Source organism: Dipteris shenzhenensis, chromosome 11 (assembly GCF_047967505.1).
Source record: "Dipteris shenzhenensis isolate YYH24624 ecotype China chromosome 11, Dip_SZ_1.0, whole genome shotgun sequence".
In the NCBI taxonomy this organism is placed as follows: Eukaryota; Viridiplantae; Streptophyta; class Polypodiopsida; order Gleicheniales; family Dipteridaceae; genus Dipteris; species Dipteris shenzhenensis.
In genome coordinates, this window is record NC_141606.1 from 1,868,102 (window position 1) to 1,891,264 (window position 23,163).

General features: G+C 44.9%; 1 long non-coding RNA gene across 1 annotated transcript in view; it reads right to left on the reverse strand.

Moving 5' to 3' along the window:
- LOC147896470 (uncharacterized) overlaps positions 1 to 17,079 on the reverse strand; it is a 91,630-nt gene extending 74,551 nt beyond the window's left edge. Inside the window, exon 1 of the long non-coding RNA XR_015541816.1 lies at positions 16,805 to 17,079. This is a non-coding gene — a long non-coding RNA (uncharacterized LOC147896470). The remainder of the gene's footprint in view (positions 1 to 16,804) is intronic.
- Between the last annotated feature and the right edge of the window lie 6,084 nt (positions 17,080 to 23,163).

The following is a 23,163-nucleotide window of genomic DNA, read 5'->3' on the forward strand; positions in this document are numbered from 1 at the left end:
CAGGAGGGGCTGCAGCAAAGGATGGAGGTGGTGAGGAGCAGCTGCAGGTCCAGTCCACTGAGAGTGAGGGTGTAGGGAGTGTTTTATAGGCCTGACCCAGGAGGTCGGCCAGCTGGTCGGCCAGCTAGTCGGCCAGTTCCAGGTCGGCCAGTTCTGGTCGGCCAGTTCTGGTCAGCCAATTCTGGTCGGCGAGTTCTGGTCGGCCAGTAATAGTCGACCATTTTTGGCCTTTCTGGCCACTTGCTTGGCCCTTCTTGCTGTCCTTTTGGCTGCCCTGTTTGGTGCCTTTTGTGCCTTTGGCTGGCCTTAATGCCCTTAAAATAGGGATTGCTGATAGCTGATATGTTTGCCCCTAAAGTGGGGATTGTAGTTGCTTAACACCCCCTCTCAATTGCCAATTTGGAGGGGCAGACATTGTGTGCTTGGAGCTTCGTGTAGAGATGTCGATGGTAATGGTGGCTATCCTTGCGAAATGCCCAAGAGATGCAATGCAAAAATGCAGAGAAGGTCACAAGAGGAGTGCCCTTGCAAGGGAATTGTTCACTTCCTCAAGTGCCTGAGTTACCCGTATGATCAGCAGAAATAAGAACACTGTGAAGCTCGAGAGAATAAGCCAACCCCTCTCACCGCCGAAAGGTAGAGGGAAAAGCAAAGGTAAAGAACAAATATGTCGCAGCAGCACTGATAATCCAGAGATGGTGGGATTCCGCCAAAGGAAGAGGTCATAGCTGAACAGTGAGCCAGTGTGTGCCCGAATTTTGGACCTCGTGAGAGAGGAGTCTATCCCCGCCACCATGCTGGACAAGATTCGAAACGACAGTCATCAAGTCACATCTAAACAGAAAGGGTCCCGCCTAGGGAGAACTTGTAGATCCTGGAAGTCGATGCCGATGGAGATCTGGTAGAGGTGAAGGATCATGACCTCCTTGTTCGAAGGAATGGGGAGTGTCAAGCCTGAAACCGAAACGGGAGTGAGGGATGGTAGAAGAAGATGAAGGTTAGAAAGGGAGGGATGGATGGGAGTAGAAGATGAAGGTTAGAAAGGGAGGGAGAGATGGGAGTAGAAGATGGAGTTCTCTCCCGAAGTGTGCAGCGGAATGAAGAGGAAACTGATATGTTCATACGAGTGATGCTCCCCGTACCTATGGCCTCCATGAAGAAGCAGGATCTTTAGATCACCAGAGATCTGGGGTCTTTAGATCACCATGGCTCTGATACCATATAGAGAAACGATAGGGTTTGCAGTGGAGCGATAAAAAATAGACGATACTCAGACACAACTGAAGAACGGAACTCAGAAAACATAGTGCCTGTCGATAATATGAAAAACTGAATACAAGAACCTCAAGCCGTCGTGTCTCAAGGAACGTGGCTGAGGCGAAACAGAAAGATGATTCCATGTAGAGAAACGGTAGAAAAGATAGCAGCAGAGGGAGCGAAACGCAGTCCTCCATGTAGCTCGATGATGACAAAGATGATGAAGGGCTGGAGCTGCCCTAGGAAATGGCTGAAAAACAGCATGCTCTGAGGAAGGAACCTTCAGGCTATCTGGAATACCAACATGATGAAGAAAAGGAGCTCATTTGGCTGTAGATTTGGAAGTGTATGCGCAGCAGAGGATGAGGAGATGTGGAAGCTTGTCGGCAGCAGTCTGGAGGTAGGAGAGGATGGCAGCAGATGAAGAGGAGAAGTGGAAGCTCGTCTGCAACCACTCAGGAGCAGATCTGGAGCAGCAGCTGGAGGTCCAGGGCTAGATCTGAAGGAGAGGAATAGAGAGACAGAGAAGTTGGGGCAGAACTGGAGCAGAGGAGGCAGAGAATGAGTTGGGGCAGGCTTAATAGCCCGTTCTGGAGCAGGAGGAGCTGCAGCAAAGGATGGAGGCGGTGAGGAGCAGCTGCAGGTCGAGTCCACTGAGAGTGAGGGGGTAGGGAGTGTTTTATAGGCCCAACCCAGGAGGTCAGCCAGCTGGTCGGCCAGTTCCAGGTCGGCCAGTTCTGGTCGGCCATTTTTGGCCTTTCTGGCCACTTGTTTGGCCCTGCTTGCTGTCCTCTTGGCTGCCCTGTTTGGTGCCTTTTGTGCCTTTGGCTGGCCTTAATGCCCCTAAAATAGGGATTGCTGATAGCTGATATGTTTGCCCCTAAAGTGGGGATTGTAGTTGCTTAACACATATAACATCCCAAGAAGGGGTTCGTATGGACCCTGACAAAGTAAGGGCCATATTGGAATGGCCACATCCTACAAATCTAGAAGAATTACAAATATTCTTAGGTTTGTCAGGATTCTATAGGAGATTCATCCAGGATTACGGTAGGATTGTTGTTCTGATGACGGACCAGCTTAAGGGAAGGGAAGCACCTTCATATGGGGTGAACCTCAAAAGAGAAGTTTTGAAAAATTAAAAGTAGCTATAGATTCACATTTGGATTCTTTAGCAAAGAGTGAATTATCTCTAAGCAACTAGAACACTTTTCGCAAATGTTCCAAATGTATTTTCCTAGTTTTACTATAAATAAGAATATCATCTAAAAATACTACAGCAAATTTCCCAAGATATGGCCTCAAGACACTATTCATAAGTGTCATGAAAGTTGCTGGAGCATTTGTTAATCCAAATGGCATTACTTTAAATTGATAATGCCCATACCTAGTACGAAAGGATGTCTTAGGGATATCCTCTTCCCTAATTCGTACTTAGTGATATCCTGATCTTAAATCAATTTTAGTAAAGCATTTTGCCCCTTGCAATTGATCAAAGAGCTCATCAATGCGAGGCATAGGATACTTATTTTTTATGGTGATTTTATTTAGTGCTCGGTAATCTATGCATAAACGCATAGTACCATCCTTTTTCTTTACCAGTAAAACTAGTGCAGACCAAGGTGAGCTACTTGGTTGGATTTGGCCCTTCCTAAGATATTCCGTTAACTATCTTTCGACCTCGCGTTCCTCCGTTTGACTAAGCCTATATGGGGGTTTACAAACAAGGGGTAGATCCAGGAATTAAATCTATTTTATGATCTACTTCTCTCTCAGGAGGTAAACCATCAGGTAAATCAGACGAAAAAAACATCTTTAAACTCAAACATTAAATCATTGAAAGAAGATTTATACTTTTTAACATTATCAAAAACAATATTACTTCTTTCCAATGTAGAAGACATAAAATCACCAATAAAAGTAAGTTCACAAAGATATACCTCGCATTCTTCTTGGTGTAGTAGTCGTTCCAATTCCATCGAACAAATAACAAGAGAGTTGGGCACATCATGTTCTCCTTGAATCTGGAAGACTCTACCCTCTTTTTCAAACATAATGGAGTTATCTATGCCCAAGACTACACAGCCATTCTTGACCAAGCACTACATCTATTCGGTTGAGATGCATGATTTGAAAATCCAAGGCATCCTGATAACCTTGAATATCCACCTCTACACCATGTATCATGGTGTCCCAAACTTTTTTATCACTGCCCTTTGCCAAAGAGACCACATATTTATGGGCACTGGGACTCTCAAGCAATTTTAGTTTCTTAACTAACGAGTAGTTCAAGAAATTATGTGTTGCACTATCATCAACCATCACTCTTACTCTTTGCCCCTTAATTTTTCCATGCATCCTCATTAAATCATGAGGACCAAAGGTGGGTTGCCACATTGCCAATGATAGACAGCACATGTGGGTGCTATCCTCATGATAGACCTCTACCTCAGTGTACTTTTCATTACCATTAAACGGCAACACTTGCACCCATGTACTTGTTTTTGTTGAGGTCTATTGGGGCTTTAGCTCCCGCTTGTTAATTTTTAGGGCAGTTCCAAGCAACATGGTCTTTGCCCAAACAATTGAAGCAAAGATTTTCTTGCCTGGCCCTTTCATAATCCTCTTTCTTCAAGAGAGGATAATTTTGTGTTTGAGGTTTCTTAGGTGGTACCTGAGAAACCTCCTTCTTAAAGTGCCCCTTCCTTCTCAAATTGGGAAATTTGTTGAACTTTGGAACAAAACCTGTTTGCTCTGAAGTTCCAACTTTGAATTTCCCCGTTGTATCATCATATATTTGGGCATACTTAATGGCTTCCTCAAGGTTTTAGGAGAATTTCTTTTCACCTCAACCTTATAAGTATCTTTGAGACCTCTCACGGAACCCCTTATCTTTTGGAATTCATCAATTCCCTTCAACTTATAGTTCGCTATGTACTGGACTAGAGTGTTTTTACCCATAGTGCAATTGTCCCAAGCCTCCCACGCTCTTTCTAATTCATTTTTTGGTAAAAACTCTTTTAGGAAGGCTTGTTCAAACTCAGTCCAATACCTAGGAATTCTATCATTTTCCCTGAGGCTCATCCACCATTTATAGGCTTTATTTCCAAGGGAAAGACTTGCTTCCACGACTTGATTTTCAGACGAAGTATTCCTGAGTCGATGGAAGTCTTGCCACTTTTGCAAGAACGTATTACTCGCATCTTTATTAGACTCCTTTTCCTCCCCACTGAAAATTGGCGGTTTTAAGTCCTTAAGGATGTTAGAGGTTTCTCTAAGTCGAGAGGTGGACCTCTCAACTTGATTAAGAGGAATCGGTGATTTTTCTGTAATAGTTACCGATTGAGAATCGGCTAACTTAGTTACAGCTTCAGCTAGGGTTTTCAATATATCACTGATAACTCCTAGTTGTGTTTCTATATTTTGCGTTCAAGTTTCAAGTTTCAAGTTTCAAGTTTAGTGAATTCCGTATACGGAATTCCATAATCACCGTAGTCTATGTCCTCCATTTCCAAGTTATCCTCTAGAGTCTCGATTTGTACCTCCTCATGTGTTTCCTCTCCAACTATCGCTTTTCCTTTTCTAGCCCTTTCCTCGACCTCTCTAACCATATCATCCCTTTCTGGAGGTGTCATTTTAAAGATGTGTATTTTCCAAAAATTATAAAGCAAAGCGCTTTATGTCAAAGAATGAAATATGATGCCCACTTCCTTGATATTTGTTCGAGGTTTTGGATATGTCTTTGAAATCGACGCGTCCTCACGCTCTTTTAATTCACGATATCGCTTCCCGATCCCGCTCTTTTGCTTCCCTCGATCTCGAATGTCTCAATTCGATTATAAATCTTTTACTTGAAATCGGCAAGGCTAATAATTCTTGGATAGAAAAGAGGTGAAATGAACTTTAGGACCTTGGGTGAAGAGGGGTAAAAAGAGAGGGGTGAGGTGGCTTTCTTAAAAAAGGCTAAAGTAGCCTTAGATGATGTGGGTTTTTACAAAGCCTTAGCTTTGTCTGTTTGTGCACGTCGTCAATTTCGCCGCTTCGCCGCCGAGCCATTGAATTTTACTCTTATGCTTTCTGTGCAGGTATGCTCGAATTTGAGGACAGCCAACCTTCGAGCTCTTCTCCTTCACGGGTTGCCCAAATTCTCCTCCGCATGTGTTTCCAACCTCAAAACACCTTGGCTATGGAGGTGATTCCGTGCGCTCCCCGTATGTAGACATGAGCTTAGTCTTGTATGGTTGTTGTCACCGACTTCCGCAGGAACACAAATTTCCCAAAGCCTTCTATTCATCAAATTTTCTTGTCTTCACCATCGAAGACCATTCAAGGCTTCTGAGAGAATGCTCGCATGCAGTTTTTCTTCTCGAACCTTGGGAAACACAGGGTTGGAGATTGCCGTATCGGATAAGGTAGTAAGTCCCTCTGTGTCCACCAAAAACCTGCGCAATGGAGACACCAACGAGTACGCGCGATGACCCTCCAGCTCTCAACCCATGACGTGATCCCAAGTTTTTTCCGACTAAGACTTCAATGCCAACGCTTACGTGATTTGAGAGCACGAATGGAATGCGCTCGGATGCGACAGCCCAAGCGGCTCTCTGTCAGCTCTCCTATGCCAAACGCCACTCTCTGGCCGTCTACCAACTCAATAGCCTCAACGCGATCCCAGTTCCTCCCTCAATCAGAACCTGGATCGTCATCACCATAACTGAGCTCTGATGATACGTCTCCTCAATCATAGAGGGCTTCTCTTCATTTTCCTCCCGACCACGACTAACCAGAGTCCTCCCTTCAAATCCTTCCTGCCTTTCCTTTGTGGAGCCTCTCTCTAAAAGTCTTCCCCATGCCTCGTGCATGCCATGTGGACTACTCGGGATGCCAAGTGTCATTTCCAAGGTTCTCACCCTTTTAACCTCTCTTGGCATCCCTTGGAATGCTAGATCTATTTTGACTAGGCATTAATTGTCCACCGTTGCACTGTCAAGCCCTCTTGGTCTCCCGCCTCAGCTTTACGCAAATATGGTTGACGTAACATTTTCAGACAGCAAGGTGGAGAGGATCGTTTTGGATGGAAAGTTTACAGACGCTCGAGGTGGAGCACGTGGGCTCTAGTCTAGAGATAACCGGCAAATAGGAGAACTACCTTGTGGTAAGATCAGAGGACCACACCATTGGTGGGACTCTGGATCTATCTCTATTGTATTGTGTCCATAGCTTTGGATGGAAATATATTATTTTGGTGTCTTCTATATCTGGCTCGTTCATTGTCTATTGATGAGTCTGCACATCTATCCTGTGCACATAAGTTTAAGAAGTTTGCGATTCCATGTCCCACACCACACTGTGTCTATTCCATCAGTCTTCCGCTGTGCGTACCCTCTGTTGGTCGATTTCTAACATGGTATCAGAGCCCATGTAGGAGGCTCACACGTGTGGGAGCCTGAAGGTAGGGACCTTGTTGAAGGACAACCGTGATTCAGAAGCTCTTGGGAATCAACTTCCATGACTGGAGGACAGTGCCCTTGTGAGAAGGAGGGTGACTCAGGATCAGTCAGGTGCGTTCAGAGATCTGCGTTTGTTCGACTTTGCTGTGTGGTTTAGTAGCAAAGATGTCGATCTCTTCATCCTCTTCATGTCACGATCTGTGACGTATTCCTTTCTCTTTCTAGACTTATGGATGGTTTAATGAATGGACACTTGTGGAAGGGTATGACCTTTCGACGGGACACTTGCCCTTTCGACGGGACACTTCCTAATGAGGCATAACCCTTCACAAGAGACATTCTAATGAAGAGACATTCCTATTGTAATGTACCCTCTCATCAAGGGTCACACCCTTCACAAGGGGTACACACCTCTTCATGCACATACCCTTTGGAGTACACACCTTTTCATGTGTGACTCTTCACTCTCTATATAAGAGAGGCCAAATTGTATGGATGACAATCACATCCACCCTACAGACATTCAAGCAATACAGTTATTCCTTGTTCTCTGCTATCTCAGTCTCTTTTCTGTTCCTTAGCACAGTTCTAAATATAGTAATTCTAGGATTTCTTACAGTGGTATCAGAGCAAAATTCGCTCCTGCCTGTAGGAAATGCCCCCCACCTTCTAGCGCTGATCTGATACATTTTTGCCGCTAGAAGGACATCCGTGCACATAGTGCATGGAAGAGATGGAGAGGATGAGCGTAAAATTTTTAAACGCCTAAAGTCATCTTGGCCTCTCCATCTCCCTCACATCACAAGTTGATGTGAATGGACACGACCAAAATCGTGTCCTTTAAGGTGCTTGGGCTGTCCCAAAACCAAGGGACGCGCCTTTTCCACCATGGGACACACCTTTTGGTGACGAGTCTCGACTCCTCACTCATGGGACAAACCCCATCGTGGGCAAAGGGACATACCTACTCATGCAGGGTCGCACCCCTTTTAACAATAGGGACACATCCCCTCATGAACAGGTGCACCTATTCCAAGGGTCACACCCCTTCGAATAGGCACACCTCCTAGGCCCAAGTACCTACAAAAGGGTACCTAGAGGGGTAAAAAGGGACAAAAATTAAACCCATCCCCTACCCCTAAATTTAACCTAACTACCCTAGGGTTAACTAAACCCCCAAATTAATTTGGGGCAAATAACCCTTTAGGCAGCCCAACGAATCGTCGCAACATTCAGCCAAAAAAAAAAAACCGCAACGTACGAATTCCTGGACAGCCAGCCTGCGCAAAGCCTACGTCAGCCGTACGGCCGTACCCTCCTGCGCCATTTCGCGCCTCTTCGCAGCCAGCCGTACGCTGCGCAATCAGCCGTACTCCCCTGCCGTACATTTCGTACGATTTTTGCTGCCTGCCGTACATGCCGTACAGCCTGTCCCGTACCCGTCGTACGGACAGCACAGATTCCTTCAGCTTACGCTGCCCGGCCCTGTTTCGTCATTTGCGCTGCCAGCCAGCCCTTGCCTCGCCATTTTCGCTGACAGTCCACTCCTCATTTGCAGCCCTGGATACCAGCTTTCCTGACAGTCTGCTGCCCTCTCCTTGTTTCGCCATTTACACCCTGCCAATTCAGCACCAGTTGCCACATTTCTTGCAATGAAGACAGCCCGTTGACAGCCCGGACCAGACCAGCCTCGAGCACTCCTCGCAAAACACTGCAACATGGACCTCCGGACAACGATTTGCAGCCTTCTTCTACGCAATCACTTGGCAGATTAAAGTATTGCCAGGTGGAGTCTTTCCAATCTGCTTTTTCAGGATTCTTTTTAACAAATTACAGCAAATGAAAGAATCCACATTAAAGCATGGAAACCCCTGGTAATTCACCCGGCCATTCAAGGACACCTCAGGCACCTGCTACTACACAATATCGTGTTCAAATTGCACAGCCAGCCCATTTTGGAGCCTTTGCATCTTGGGTCTTCTGTGTCACGTGCCCTCCGAGTGATTTGGATCACATCCTCTACCTTCTGCGTGAGGCACCTCAATTACATTATTTCCTCAGCACAGTACAGGTTGTGTTCCACGAGACACGAAGATATCCAGAACACGATATTCCTCAGGAGTTTGCTGTTCATTTTTGGAGAGAGTTTTACCCTTCACATTCGGCATCCCCAGGGTCAGTATTTACATCCTGAAGGCACTCCCTCCCCTGGATATCCTCCTCTTCCGACAGCAGCTCCTTACCCTTCTTCAGATCCGTGGACTCTGCTACCTACCCCTGTCTTATCACGAGCAGTAACACCTTTTTCAGAATCTCCAGTGTTACCTCCGACAGGACCTCCCTTACCAGATTTCCACGGGTGGTTCCATCCTGCCTCGCCTGCCCCCTCCAATATGAGCAACCTCAGGGAGCAGCCCGAATCCTCTTTCAGGGATGGTACAAACTAGAGCGCAAGTTCGCGCCTCTCTCACAGGGATTTCCGACATGTCGCACCGCTCGCGTGAAGCCTCTCCCGAGATTAAAGAATCAAGTCCCAAAAAGACCCCTGAAGGCAACATCCAAAGTGAATCTCTATTGCAACTTCAAATATCTCAGCTTCAGGACAGCATCTCCGATCTGGTTCAAAAAGTTCAACAACTCCAAGATTCTCGAAGTCCAGCACATACAGAGGACAACGTGACGCAACCCGACGACGATGCGGACTCTTTCCCACCAGAGGTAGAAAATACTGAACTGCGTACTCTCTACCGATTACTTCAAGCTTCCAAAACAAAGCGACTTGACGTCAAACTTCCGGAAGCCTACACTGGTCAACGTAATCGCCGAACTGTTGACCAATGGCTCGCTAAAATGCGCATGTATTTTGACACTGTTGACCTCACGGAAGGCAAAAAAGATCGCCTTGGCAGCCTCCCTCCTAAAGGATACAGCATTTCTATGGTGGCAAAGACGCTTAAAGGACGGAAAAAGTGTGTTAACTTGGGAACGTTTTGAACACGTGCTCCGTAAGCAGTTTGTACCTGCCAATGCGGAACAGCCACTGTCGATGAGGATGGTGACTGTTGTTCCACGAATCGATCCTTGAACACAAAGTACTTGAGTGGCCAGGGAAGGTTCGGGGTTGCTGGCAAGGCTCAAGTGGATGGTATTCGCCATTCGAACAGCTTTGCCTTTCTTGTCTTGTGCTGAGGTAGCATCTTCTTTTGGGGAAGTGCTAGGTTCCATATTAGAATTTTGCTTTGGTCGCTTGGGACAATCGAACCATCTATGGTCACCTGTACAGATGGTACAAAGTCCTTTTGAGCTGGAGTTGTTCTTCTTGTCAGTGGCCGCACCTTTATGTTGGGGCTGTCGGTAATGACTTTGTGAAGAAGAAGAAACACGATCCTTGGGGGAGTGCTTCTGTTGGAATCCAGCAAATGATTTCTGAGGCTTCTGGGGATCTTGAGACTGTCGTTGACCTTGATTACCGAAGTTTTTGCGAAACCTGGTGTTTTCTTGAGGGCGAGCACCTTTGGCCATAGAAGAGTTCTGTGTGCGATTAGCACTCTGCTTCCCTGTGTTTAGGAAATCTGTAATGCGCTCTGCGTAAGCAATAGCGCCATCTGTGGTGGTGATATTGGCTTTAAGAACATCAATGCGTAACGAGGGTTGAAGGCCTAAGATGAAAGCATGAAGGCGATCATCCTCAGTTAAACCATCAATCTCTAGCACCAATGTGGTGAACTGAGAGATATAAGAAGACAGGGAACCCATTTGCTCCAACTGTCGAAGTTTTGATCGTGCTTGGAAGTCATAATTTCCTAGCCAGTTCTGTGGACGAAAAACTTCGGTTGACCACCAGTCCTAGTCTCATGGACTATCAGATTGAACTCGCAAATGGAACAACTTTCTTGTGCAACACCAGGATTAAAAACTTGTCTTTTCGCATCCAACATTATACGGACAAGTTGAACTTCGACATTATGCCTCTTTCTCGGTACGATGTCATACTCGGACAACAATGGCTCTACGACTATGATCCATCAATCAGTTTTCGCAGCCATACTATCCAGTTTGTCCACCAGGGAAAACTTATTGAGCTAACTGGTTCTAGGGATTCTCCTTCAACCCCAGTTGCCTCTGCCCTACAAGTCAAGAAGTGGGTTCGTAAACGCCAAGCAAAGACTTCACTTCTGTTGGTTACGGCAGTCGAGGAGACACCAGCTAAGGATCCTCCTGAATACCTCAACCAACCTTTTTTCCAGCCTTACCTGGATCTTTTTCCACAGGAATTGCCAAAGCAGTTACCACCTCGACGACCAGTGGATCACCCAATCGAACTTATTCCCGGCAGTAATCCACCGTCGAAACCTCCTTATCGGGTTTCTTACACTCAAAATGAAGAAATCCAAAGACAGGTCACCGAGCTACTCGACAAAGGTCACATTCGGCCCAGTCGCAGCCCTTTCAGATCTCCTGTACTACTTGTGGAAAAAAAGAACAAGTCTATGCGCCTCTGCATCGACTACCGAGCCCTCAACAAGCTCACTATCAAAAACAAGTATCCATTGCCTCGCATTGATGACCTCTTCGATCAACTTCTACATGCAACACAATTCTCCAAGATTGATCTTCGTTCCGGTTATCATCAAATTCGTATACGAGAAGGCGATGAGTACAAGACAGCTTTTCGAACAAAGTATGGACACTATGAATGTTTGGTCATGCCTTTTGGGTTAAACAATGCCCCGGCCACATTCATGACATTAATGAACGACATCTTCAGGCCTTTCCTCGATAAGTTCATCATCGTTTACCTCGATGACATCCTCGTTTTTAGCAGATCCCTACATGAGCACAAACAACATCTTCACCAAGTTTTTGAAGTTCTCCGCGCAAATTCTCTCTACATCAACATTGAGAAGAGTGAGTTCTTCAAGACCCAACTTGAATATTTGGGACATGTTATTTCAGCTCAAGGTATCTCTGTGGATCCCAAGAAGGTCGAGGTAATCCAAAACTGGCCTACTCCTAAGAATGTTCATGATGTCCGCTCTTTTCTCGGATTGGCAAACTTTTACCATACAAAGGTCTATCAGTTTTCCGAAATCGCAGCTCCTATGTCCGAATTATTGAAAAGCACAGCAATTTTTCAGTGGCTTCCCGAAACAGAGTATAGTTTCCAACAACTCAAGCAAGCACTCACTACCACACCAGTTATGGCTATTGCTGACCCAAATCTTCCATTTGAGGTCATGATTGCTTTTGACAGCCATAAACATTCTGATATCCAAACCCGATATCCGGTATATGATAAGGAGTTTCTTGCTGTTGTACATGCTTATCGCTCTTGGAAACATTATCTCATGGGTGCCGACTCTGTGGTCAAAACAGACCACCACTCTTTAAAGTACATCTTTAACTCAGCCAGTCATGAACGCTCGACAAGCACGCTGGGTTGAGTTTTTGGCCAACTTTCACATGACCACTGAGTACATACCAGGACTACGCAATGTAGTTGCAGATGCTCTCAGCAGGCTACCTCTAGCATCAGCCATGGTAATCTCTACATTATCTGTGGATGTTCCGAATTCATTCAAAGGAAAGTATTTCAATGATAAAGACTTCGGCACCGCAGTACAGGTGCTTTCCAACGATCAACCTTCGACTTCCGAACAGAAGATTTTCTCATCCTATTCTTATACGGACGACCTTCTGTATTATCAAGATCGCGTCTGTGTACCACATGACAAGGATGTTCGACGTCTTTTGTTAAAAGAGCATCATGTAGTTCCTTATGCTGCCCATCCAGGCATCAATAAGACTTATCGGTTACTCAGTGCAACATACTACTGGCCTCAGATGAAAAGAGATGTCATCAACATGGTTACATCTTGTTTATCATGTCAACAAATGAAAGCACGTCGACGACTTCCAACAGGACTTCTTCAGCCTCTTCCAGTTCCAACTGAAAGGTGGGAAAGTATTTCCATGGATTTCATTACAACACTACCACGATCCTCTAGAGGTAACACTCAGATTATGGTAATTGTTGATCGCTTGTCCAAAATGGCACACTTTGTTGCTTGCAAAAGCAGTGCACAGGCCCCGGACATAGCCAAACTTTTTATACAACACATCTTCCGACACCATGGATTACCCAAGAATATCATATCCGACAGAGATCCTAAGTTTACCAGTCACTTCTGGATTTCACTATTCGAATCTTTGGGTACTGGCCTTCCCTCTTGGAGGAGAACTGCTCCTACCACAATGCCACTTGCATCGGTTTCAAGGAAAAACGGTTTCTGGGCATCAACTATTTTTAACACCCGTCTTGAGACCACAGCTTGTTTTATGGTATTAAAACTCTCTTGTTGATTTTGTCCCCATATAAAAGGTACTTTATATGAGGTCAGATCAGTCAATGGCGATACTATTTCGGAATATCCTTTGATATGCCTTCGATAAAATTGGACAAATCCCAAGAATGATCACAAAGCGGTCAAACTCTGAGGGATTGGCCAAGTCAGTATCGCAGCCACTTTCTTTGGATCCATTTCTACCCCCTCGTGAGTAATAATGAATCCTAAATATTCAAGTCTTACCATACACAGTACGGTTTTCTTTTTATTTACATAAAGACTGGCTTTCCTCAAAGTACTGAACACTATTCTTAAGTGTTTGTAATGCTCAGTAATACTTTTACTGAATACCAAAATATCGTCAATAAAATGTACTACAAACTTCCCAATATATGAACGTAGTAAATCGTTCATAAGCATGATGAATGTAGCTGGAGCATTGGTAAGTCCAAACGGCATTACCAAAAAATCATAATGTCCAAATCTGCTTCTAAAAGCGGTTTTATGCACATCCTCGGCTCTAATACGGATCTGATGGTAGCCACATTTAAGATCTATCTTACTAAAAATTACGGCCCCATGTAACGCATCTAGCAAATCATCGATCCGATATACCTGTGCTTACTAGTGATATTATTCAATGCTCTGTAATCTATACAGAGGCGAAAAGTATCATCTTTCTTTTTTTTTTAAATCACTGGCGAAGAAAAAGGTGAGAAACTGGGTTGAATCTGCCCCAACTTGAGGTATTCTTCCAGTTGTCCCCTTCTTCAGTAAAACTTAACCTATAGGGAGGTCTATTTACAGGTTCTGCCCCCGGGAGTAGTTCAATCTTATGCTTAACATTCCGCTCTGGAGGTAACTCACAAGGCAACTCATCCCTAAAACAATCAGAGAATTCCTATGCTATTTGATCAGCCAGCTTGGCCATCTCTCCATTTTGGGTAGCATCAGTGCTAGCCGAAGAACCATCAATCGGCTCTACCGATGCTGTACGAAGAAACAAAAACTCTTCTTGAGCTTTTCGAATTTCCATTACGTTACGGAAATCAACGGTCCTTGAGATATATCTTTTTCACCTCATAAGACATACAATACATCATTCATCTTGAATTGATAAATGTGCTTTTTCCAATCTATGGCTGGATTCTTCCTAGAATGCCAAGCCTTACCCATGGCTATGTCTGCATGAGCAAGCTTTGTCATTTCAAAATCAAGCTTCTCTCCATACTCCTGAATTCGAAGCTCCAACTGGGTAACCCTTTGGTCCCTTACTTCATTTGAACTCCCGTCTACCATTCTGACTGTATATGCATAGTCAGATGGGCTAGTCTTTAATTTTAGCCTCTTTACAAGCTTGGAGTTAATTACATTGTGCGTTGACGCTGAATCAAACAACACAATGACATCATGATTGGCTACTTGCCCTTTCATCTTAATTAACTCCGTATCATTAAAGGTTGTATACGCCATTGCTGCGGGCTTTGACAGGACGTTATCAGGTACACTAGTTACTAGCTTAGCAACAGACACACATAACAAAACAGGTACTGACCTTTGAGAAGATCCCGCTAGCTGAATCTGCATCTGTTCTGCTCTAGGACTTCCCTCCATTTCCACATCGCATTTTGAGATCACCATCTCAGCCATCCGACTTGCTGGCAAAAGTCGTTTTTGAAGCAATCTAGCCTCCCTTGTCTTAAATGGTTCAATGATGCTGTGCAGTGAAGTTATAAGCTCTAAGTTTTGTTTGTGGGCAATGGCAATGGTTCAAGTTGGCTGTATTTCAGATTTGTGAGATAATAGAGTCAGTTACACTGCCCTTTGTCTGTCAAAGGCCGGTTACATCGGCCATCTTAGAGGGCTGGTTGGGCTGGTTGGAGCCAGCCAACCAAGCCTTATATAGGCAGACAGAAGGGGCTGGGACCCTACCTTGAAAGGAGGGCTAAAGCCCTTGACGTGTGGGCCAAAGGCCTTGGAAAAGAGAGCCCCAAAAGGGGCATTTTGTGGTAGACCAAGTCGGCCAACGGGAGGAAGAGAACCGACCAGCAGTTCATTAAAGGCTGCTGGGTCCGTAGGTTTTCCCATCCCTTGGGAGCCTATAAAAGCAAAGGCCTTAGGCCTATTTGACATCATCTAGAGCAGCCCTCTGACAGCAGACAAGAGCAGCAAGAAGGCAAGCCTTGGGCCTATCCATAGGAGGTGAAGGTGATGCTGAAGGAGCTGCAAACTGAGCTTGAGTGGCAACCCACCTAGGCTGGTTTCCAGACAGCAAGGTGGCGAGGATCGTTCTGGACGAAAAGTCTACAGACACTCGAGGTGGAGCACGCCGGCTCGAGTCTAGAGATAACCAGCAAAAAGGAGAAGTACCTTGTGGTAAGATCAAAGGACCACACCATTGGTGGGACTCTGGATCTATCTCTTTTGTATTGTGTCCATAGCTTTGGACGGAAATATATTATTTTGGTGTCATCTATATCTAGCTGGTTCATTGTCCATTGATGAGTCTGCACATCTATCCTGTGCACATAAGTTTAAGAAGTTTGTGATTCCACACCCCACACCACACTATGTGAGCTCTTGAGCTATTCTACCAGTCTTCTGCTGTGTACCCTCTGTTGGTCAATTTCTAACACTCGTAAGGAAAGGGTGTGCCTGGGGAAAGGCTAGAGGGTCAGTGTGACGCATGTGAAAGCCTTGAGGCTGGTTTGAGCACACTTTGCTGGTGGTTTGGATGCTTGGATGCCTTTCTGTTGGGTAAAGTCAGAAGTGGATGCCTAAGATTGCCTTGCCAGTTGGATTCTAGTGGTGCACTGTGGAATAGATGCCCAAAGGATAATCAGAGGATTTGCAGAGAGGAATAGTGTGGTGTAAAGCATTTCCATTCAGAAGCATTAAATAAATATCGAAAGGGACGCCAAGGCATTTGGGGCTAGTGGGTGTATTGTGTACTGTGTTCACTGAGCAGGGGCATTCTAGCCTCCCCATTGTTGTTGTTGAAGTTTATTTCTAAGTATTGTTAAGTGGTTGAAGTACTCAATAATAAACCTCATAAATAGCCACAATGCAAGCTTCAATCAGACGAGGATTACTCCCCTGTAGTTTCTTGAAGGCCGGTTACAGACGGGATTAAAGGGGATAACCACGCTAGCATGGCAGCCTACGTGGCAACGCCCACAGTTGTAACCGATTGGCGGTTTCGCCAGGATTAAGGGAGACGTCTCTGTCCGATTGAGGCAGAGCATTTCGTGTTTTTCACAATAGATCGTAGAGCGTATAAATATGAAATATGCAAAAAAGGGTACTTAGGGTCCTCAGCCCTCGATTAAAAAAAGGTTGAACTCAAGAGTAAAGTACATGATCAAAAGGAGCCTCCTGAAATCCAGAACCCTCATACGCCTGTGCATCCTAGAACCTGGATTGCCTGGGAACAGCCTTCCGAAAACCTTCTGGAACACTATTCCCAGGCATTACGAGATTTGGGGTGCACAAGTGGCGTTGTAAGAGGGCCGTTTCCCTTGCCCTAATGCTCTAGAACGGCGTTCCCCAATAACTATGAAACGATTGTCTGTCGAGGCCACAAGAGCTCTGGTCATGGGAGATGTGCCCGTGGAGCTTGTCCAAATAATAACGTTCGAAATGACGGCACGGGCTGCTGCTTTTAGCCTCATAAACCGATTTTCATTTGCTTTGGATGCATAAAACGGCATCATGGCCTCTATACAAATATAATGAACGGAAGCTGGACCTGACCTGAAGAGCAGCTGCCCAGATAATAATGACTGTGCCTGCCAGCATGCGCTTATCCATGTGAGCAAACGCCGAGGTAAAGCTTGGAACGCAGGTTTAGCGACAGACTTTCAATTATTTAGCCGGAGATGTTACAATAGTAATGGCACTTCATGCACGCTAACCATGTCATGGGTGAAAAATTAGATCTAACCTAGTCCAAGGGAGGAGAGAAGAGGAGTGGACTAGATAGAGTACGTAAATCCTTTCGTCTGATTTACACGCTAATCCATCCCCGCTCTTCAGACGCGTCAAGCATTCTCAATTAACTTGGATCGTAAGCCTCTTACGAAAGGGCTCGATCTGAGCTCTAATACCGATGAAACCTCGCTCCATATAATTACTACAAATATTCTCTATGGCAACACCACATCACCATCGCAGTTTGACCGCACAAAAGTTTGCTCCACTCGCGCTGTGCCACATCAACCTCCCAACTCTGACAGCAGGAGTAGTCCACCATGTGGCAACAACAAACCCAATGGTGGCAAAGTAAAATCCCCGTAAAACTCTAATTAACTATCGACGGTCGTTGGTCACACTTTTCCGGTCGAGAGGCCATCTGGAAATGAGGCTCGCGGCCTACCAGCCGCTCGTCGCTTTCCCGAGGCTTCCCTCCTAGGAAAGTGCTACCAAGGCACTTTCCCTCCAACCAGGATGTGGTGGGCTAAAGGCCTTATGACATGGTGGGAGTTTTGTGGGAGATGGAAACTTTAATGCCAAGGTGGCATGTGGTCCCCCACCTTTTTTTCCCATTTTTTTCCCACAAAACCAAGGAGCTCTTGATTTGTGGGAAAAGGGAATTAGTGAAGCTTTTAAAGGTTGACATCTACTCCACATTTCCACCAAACATTATGATATTCAGCATGGGGAATTGACTTTTCCCACTAAAATCTTTTTCCCACCATGTCATAAGGGCTTAAGTATGATGTGATGGGCGAATTGCAAAGTGTTTGATCTTTATGGTAGCTTGATCTAACGGCCGAGATCCTCCCTCCGAGCCCCAGTGACTTTGATGGGGCATGGAAGTAGGGGAGCACGTGTTTAGATGCAAGTCCGAGAAGCAATGTTCTACAGTTTTATTGGATACCCACCTCCTACCGAACCTTGCCTACCTGTATAGTTTGATCAACTCTGCCAACATCCAATTGCCTTCCGTTGCCCATCCAATTGCCTTCCCTACCTGAACTTTGCCAAAAGTTCTAAGGTAAGAGGGCCTTGCTACATGCCTACCACATTGTGTGATTAAGGTGTGAAGATTCTGAGGGCGCTTTTCTCGAGGCAAGCAAGGAGGCCGCCTCGATGGTTGAGGAAGATCATGAGGGAAGGGAGGTAAAGGAGGTAGGTGGTAGACCCTTGCCAACACAAAAGAGGACAAGGAGGATAGCCCCTTGTCATACGTGGAGATGGTTGGGAAAAAGCTAGCATGAGATTTATTTGCGGTGCTACGAAGTAAGACACATTTTGCAAGCTAATGTCAAGAGAAGACCTAAGGAGTCTGAAAAGAAAGTGTGGTGAGAGGTTGGACAAAAGCATTCACTCACTTGTGAAGTTCCTATGGAGAGTCAAGCCGGAGATTGAGAGACTAGTACGAGGGGGGGTGTAACTATTATGTGTACCCCTCCCTCAACAAGTGGGACACACGAGGCAGTTTGTGCCCCGCTAGACTATACAATAGCTGCAGACTCCATGTCCATTTTAAACACCTCTTTATGGGGATAATTGTTCACATGAGTTTTAGGGGTTGTGTTGCCACTCCAAATGGGCAACTAGGGCTGTACGTCTAGCCCCCTTTGCCCCATGTTCTAGCCCAAACAACCTCCAAGTGGTGGTTTCTCTCCCTCCTTGACCTACCGTTGCCGGTCTCCATCAACTAGCATAGAGGTGCTTTGTTTTGTACTTTTCCAAACTAAGGTGCTAGTTTGAGACTGAGGGTGCACCCTCTTTAACAATACATGTGCACAATGCTATTGTGCATCCAACGACGCAACCCGGGTCACATGTGCACTGAGCCTAGCCATCCAATTTTCTAGACAAGGGTTTACTCCTCCTCCATTGTGCTTCTTCCTTCATAGTGATTCCAAGTCCATTCACAATGACATTCTTTCTTTTTTGGAAAAATCGTAGGTTTTGGTTCTCTCCTAGAGTCCTTCCTTAAGCATGGATGAGTCTTTGCACCACAAGAGCCGTCTGGCTTGACTTTTCGAATGATATATAAGCACCTATGGATAAGTAGGATACATCGGAATCAAAGTCAAATACTAGAAATGTCACAAATATTATAAATTGAAATAGAAGAAAGAAATTGAATGTATGAAAACTATAAATCTATTGTGTATTTCAAAGAGAACTACAAGGATTCCAAGGCAAAACTCCTCATCTCTACTGGGCTTGTCAATGTTACATTGTGAGGAAACAGTATGGAAACACACTACAACACAAGCTATCATAGAAGTGAGTAGTAGCCACTATCATCATGAACAAGAATCGTGGTTAATCAATAGGAACCAGCCGATAAGATTGAGCCACGATCTGGGGAGCATACACCACCAAATACTTCACATAATAAAGTTAATGTTCTCTACCAAAAGGCCTCAATGCATAGCCATGCAAACTGCCACGTGTAGACTGACTTGCTAACCTCTTTACTGCATGCTAACTACTAACTATGACTAAGAATGCTATAAAGTTTTTCCCCTCCTAATACTCCCTTTCATACCAAAGATAGGGATCACAAAAAATTAGTATCCAAATGTCTCCATCAAATGCTCACAGCAAAGGGCTTTACAAACAAAGTTGAATTAGAGTCTCGAAACAAGTGAATACAAGAAATGTCCCTCACAAAACAAAGGGGGGATCGAGTATTCAACCCGATCGAGTTGACTGTTTATCAAAATTTAAAATCTTAACCAAAACCAAAAGTTAACGACAAGGTTAAAAGGGGCCCCACCCCCAAGGCTAAAAAGGGGAAGAATAAAAATGGTAAGTAATCATGTTTCCTTTCTCACACTTAATGTGTGTGGGATAACTGACCCTTTAAGAGGATTAGAGGTGCTTAGCTGGCTAATATCTAATTCTATTCCTTCAAGGTAACTAATCAAGTCCTAGAGCAGAGACTGAAGTCAGTAGATAAAAGAAGTGATTGGTACTTTACAAGTTAGCAAATAAAAGAAGCGATTGGTACTTTACAAGGAAAGGGAGGCATAGCAATAGGAGTATTATCTCAGTGCAAGGAGGGCATTATTACAGATAGAAGTATGATGCGGATAGGTGGGTAGCTCTTCATGCTACATCAAAGGGCTTCCACTCACCACCATTGCTTCTATATATGCACCTACTAGGGTACAAAGTAGATGCCAAATGTGGAACTCTCTCAAAGGGTTGGTAGGCAGTATTGTACTACTAGTGACTTCAATATGGTGAAGTCCAGAGTTGATAGGTGGATGAACAAAGGAACTGTGGTCAAGGAGTATGAGTTGCACATGTGGGAAGATCTCAAAGACACCCATCAGTTGGAGGATGTGGGCACTCCCAACATCTTTACCTAGTGTAGCAGGCAACTTGGGGATAACTAGAGGGCTAGGCTGGATAGGGTGTATGTTGCCCAAAACCTCCTAGACAAGGCAATTAGTCACTCATCTCTGGTCTACTCTACCCTAACTCTTTCAAATCACAAAACACTATTGAGCTTATGTGATTTTGGGAAGGATAGGAGAGCTTCCTCTTAGTTTAAAACTTATCCCAAACTCTTCCAGTTGACGAGCATACATGAACAAGTAGTCTATGCTTGGGAAGCTCCCTTTGCTATCCCTAGAACAACTACTCCCTCTAATGATTTTGAGGAAGTTTGTAGAGTTTTGAACACTAAGTGTAAGGTCTCATATGCCAGAGGTAAGTGGGGAAAAAACAATTAGATATGAGTTAAGAGAATACTAGAAAAGACATCCACCCTTTCACCACTTTGTAGCATGTACCGATGCCAAAAGGGTATGAAAAGAAATTTAGATGCTGGTAGGGGAACCCATAAATTGGATAGTTTTGGAGATGCAGTTTAAGTCAAGCAAGACATGTGGTTACAGAACAGAGCACATGCTTCATGGTTCATTTGGTTAGCTATAAATAATTTTCAGTTCAATGGTGTCATAAGTCAAGCTCATGATGCATTATGGAACTGGTTTAGTAGGAACAACTTATCTTTCATGGCTTGAAGTTTGATCCAAATCCTACTAAGCAAGGTTTTATTGTAATTGTTATTGTAGGCATAGAGGCAGCTGGAACAAGAGATCTCCAACTTCAATGATGCCCCTATAATATAATACAAACTCTTTTTGTGCCCCCCCCAACCCCCCAAGAAAAAAGGCATAGTCACCATCAATACTTGGTCCAACTGCACCCAACCCAGCATACTTTTCAGCAACAAGATTTGACACTTCTTTCTTCTTCTTTTTTGTGTCTTCATGATTCTTATAACAATACTCCTCTTTATGACCCTAGTTGTCACAATATTCATACTTGAACTCGTCATAGTTTTCTTTCTTGAGAATTTAGTTATTACCAATATTGTTGCCTTTGTAATTTACACCTACTGCTCATAGGGATAGACTTCATGCCAATGCCGAATCTTTCCAATTTTGTTGACCCTTAACGAGAAGGCTCCATGCTTTCAAAGTAGTGTGCTCTGATACCATATGTTGAGCCAAGCTCGAACTCTAATCACGTAAAATGATAGGAAAACATCACAATATTACTGTGGCCGACAAACTCCTGTGCCACATTGACATGAAGCCGTTGGAAGAATTCCTCTAGACATGTGACACCAATACCATGATTTGTGTTATTCATGATGAAAAGGGTGTTCCACACGTGCACCACCTCAATGTTGATTGAGTGCCTGTGGCCTTTGACTTCTAGTGGTCGGCAAGAAGTTTGTTAGGAAGAAGAAGCTAGATGACGTGCTCACGCCCATCTACAAGTATGATAGGAAGGAAAAAAAGGATTCTATCAGCTTCACAGACATCTTGGACCCCTAGCTTGACAAGCCTACTAGGTGGTCTAGTTGCTTACACAGGTCAGACATAATGATCACCACCAGACAAATGTCGCCAACATGCTCACTCGCATGGCCCCATTCCAAATCACAAATCGGGTGGACTAATTTTTCACATATAGAGCACCATGGCAACCATCTCAGCAACCCTATGATTTATATGCAAGTGCTCTACTACATGGTCGAACAACAATAGCCCAAGGGATATGGCTTGGCTGACAAAGAGGTAGCGGTGGACACTGAGACCACAAAAGAGGTTACTTTCTACCACACCCCCAAGAAGAAGCTCAAGATTGCCAAGGGGGAATCCTTTGTGTCCTAGGAGGAGAAAGCAAGATTGGAAGAAGAGGCCAAGAAGCAGTGGGAAGAAGTAAGAGTCTAGACTTTTCTACAACGCCTAGCACAACTCGAAGCCCGAGAAGCCCAAAAGAACAAAGAGCCAATGTCACCAACAAATAGAACAACTTCACGAGAGTCGAGATCGGACTTGGGCTCAACATTCTTCCAACCGGCGGCACTTAGGCCGCCACTCCCCAAATCCCCATTTCTCTTATAATAACTCCCGAGGTCCAGCAGCAAACTCAAAAGCAGCCATCTTCCCTTACGGCTGGCTCCTCGGCTTCCCCTTGGACTAGCTTCGCTGAAGCCCTTCAACTTTGTTCTTCCCCGGCCTACACTTTCACAGAAGGCTACAGTCAGATGCCAAAGGAACAAGCTACACAAGCCGACACAAGGAGGAAAGACTCATGGCCTCCTTCCTGCAGGTTCCTCACATTTTCCAAAACATATACCAAAGGCAAAAAGAAGCACAAGCAAGGATATTAGGTGCAGTCCAGCAAGCCCAGCTCCAAGCTCAGCAAGCAAAAACCTTAAGGTCTCTACCCAGGCGGTAGGCCAAATCTCAGCGAGCAAAAATGTACCGGAACCAGGAAGAGGACTTGCAGACCCAAGGTGCAAAATGAGCTCACATCAATTTTGGATTTGGTCCATGCCGTAATAGACCAGCTCGTCAAGAATGATTCAAGCCTTAGAGCAGCACACAGGAATGAGCTCAAAAAGCTGAGGAAGGTACGGCTCAACAACGAGAAATCCATGAGACCCAGCTTTGCTCCCTTCAGGACCAGCTGGACACAGAGAGGGAACACAACCTCTCCCTCCAACGAGATCTCATCGACTGAGGAACACTCAGGATCCTGAAGACTCGACATTTGAAGATCGGGAACAAGAGGAATTCATATCGTTTTGGGAGGCCTCCCGTCAAATTGCGACCTTCACT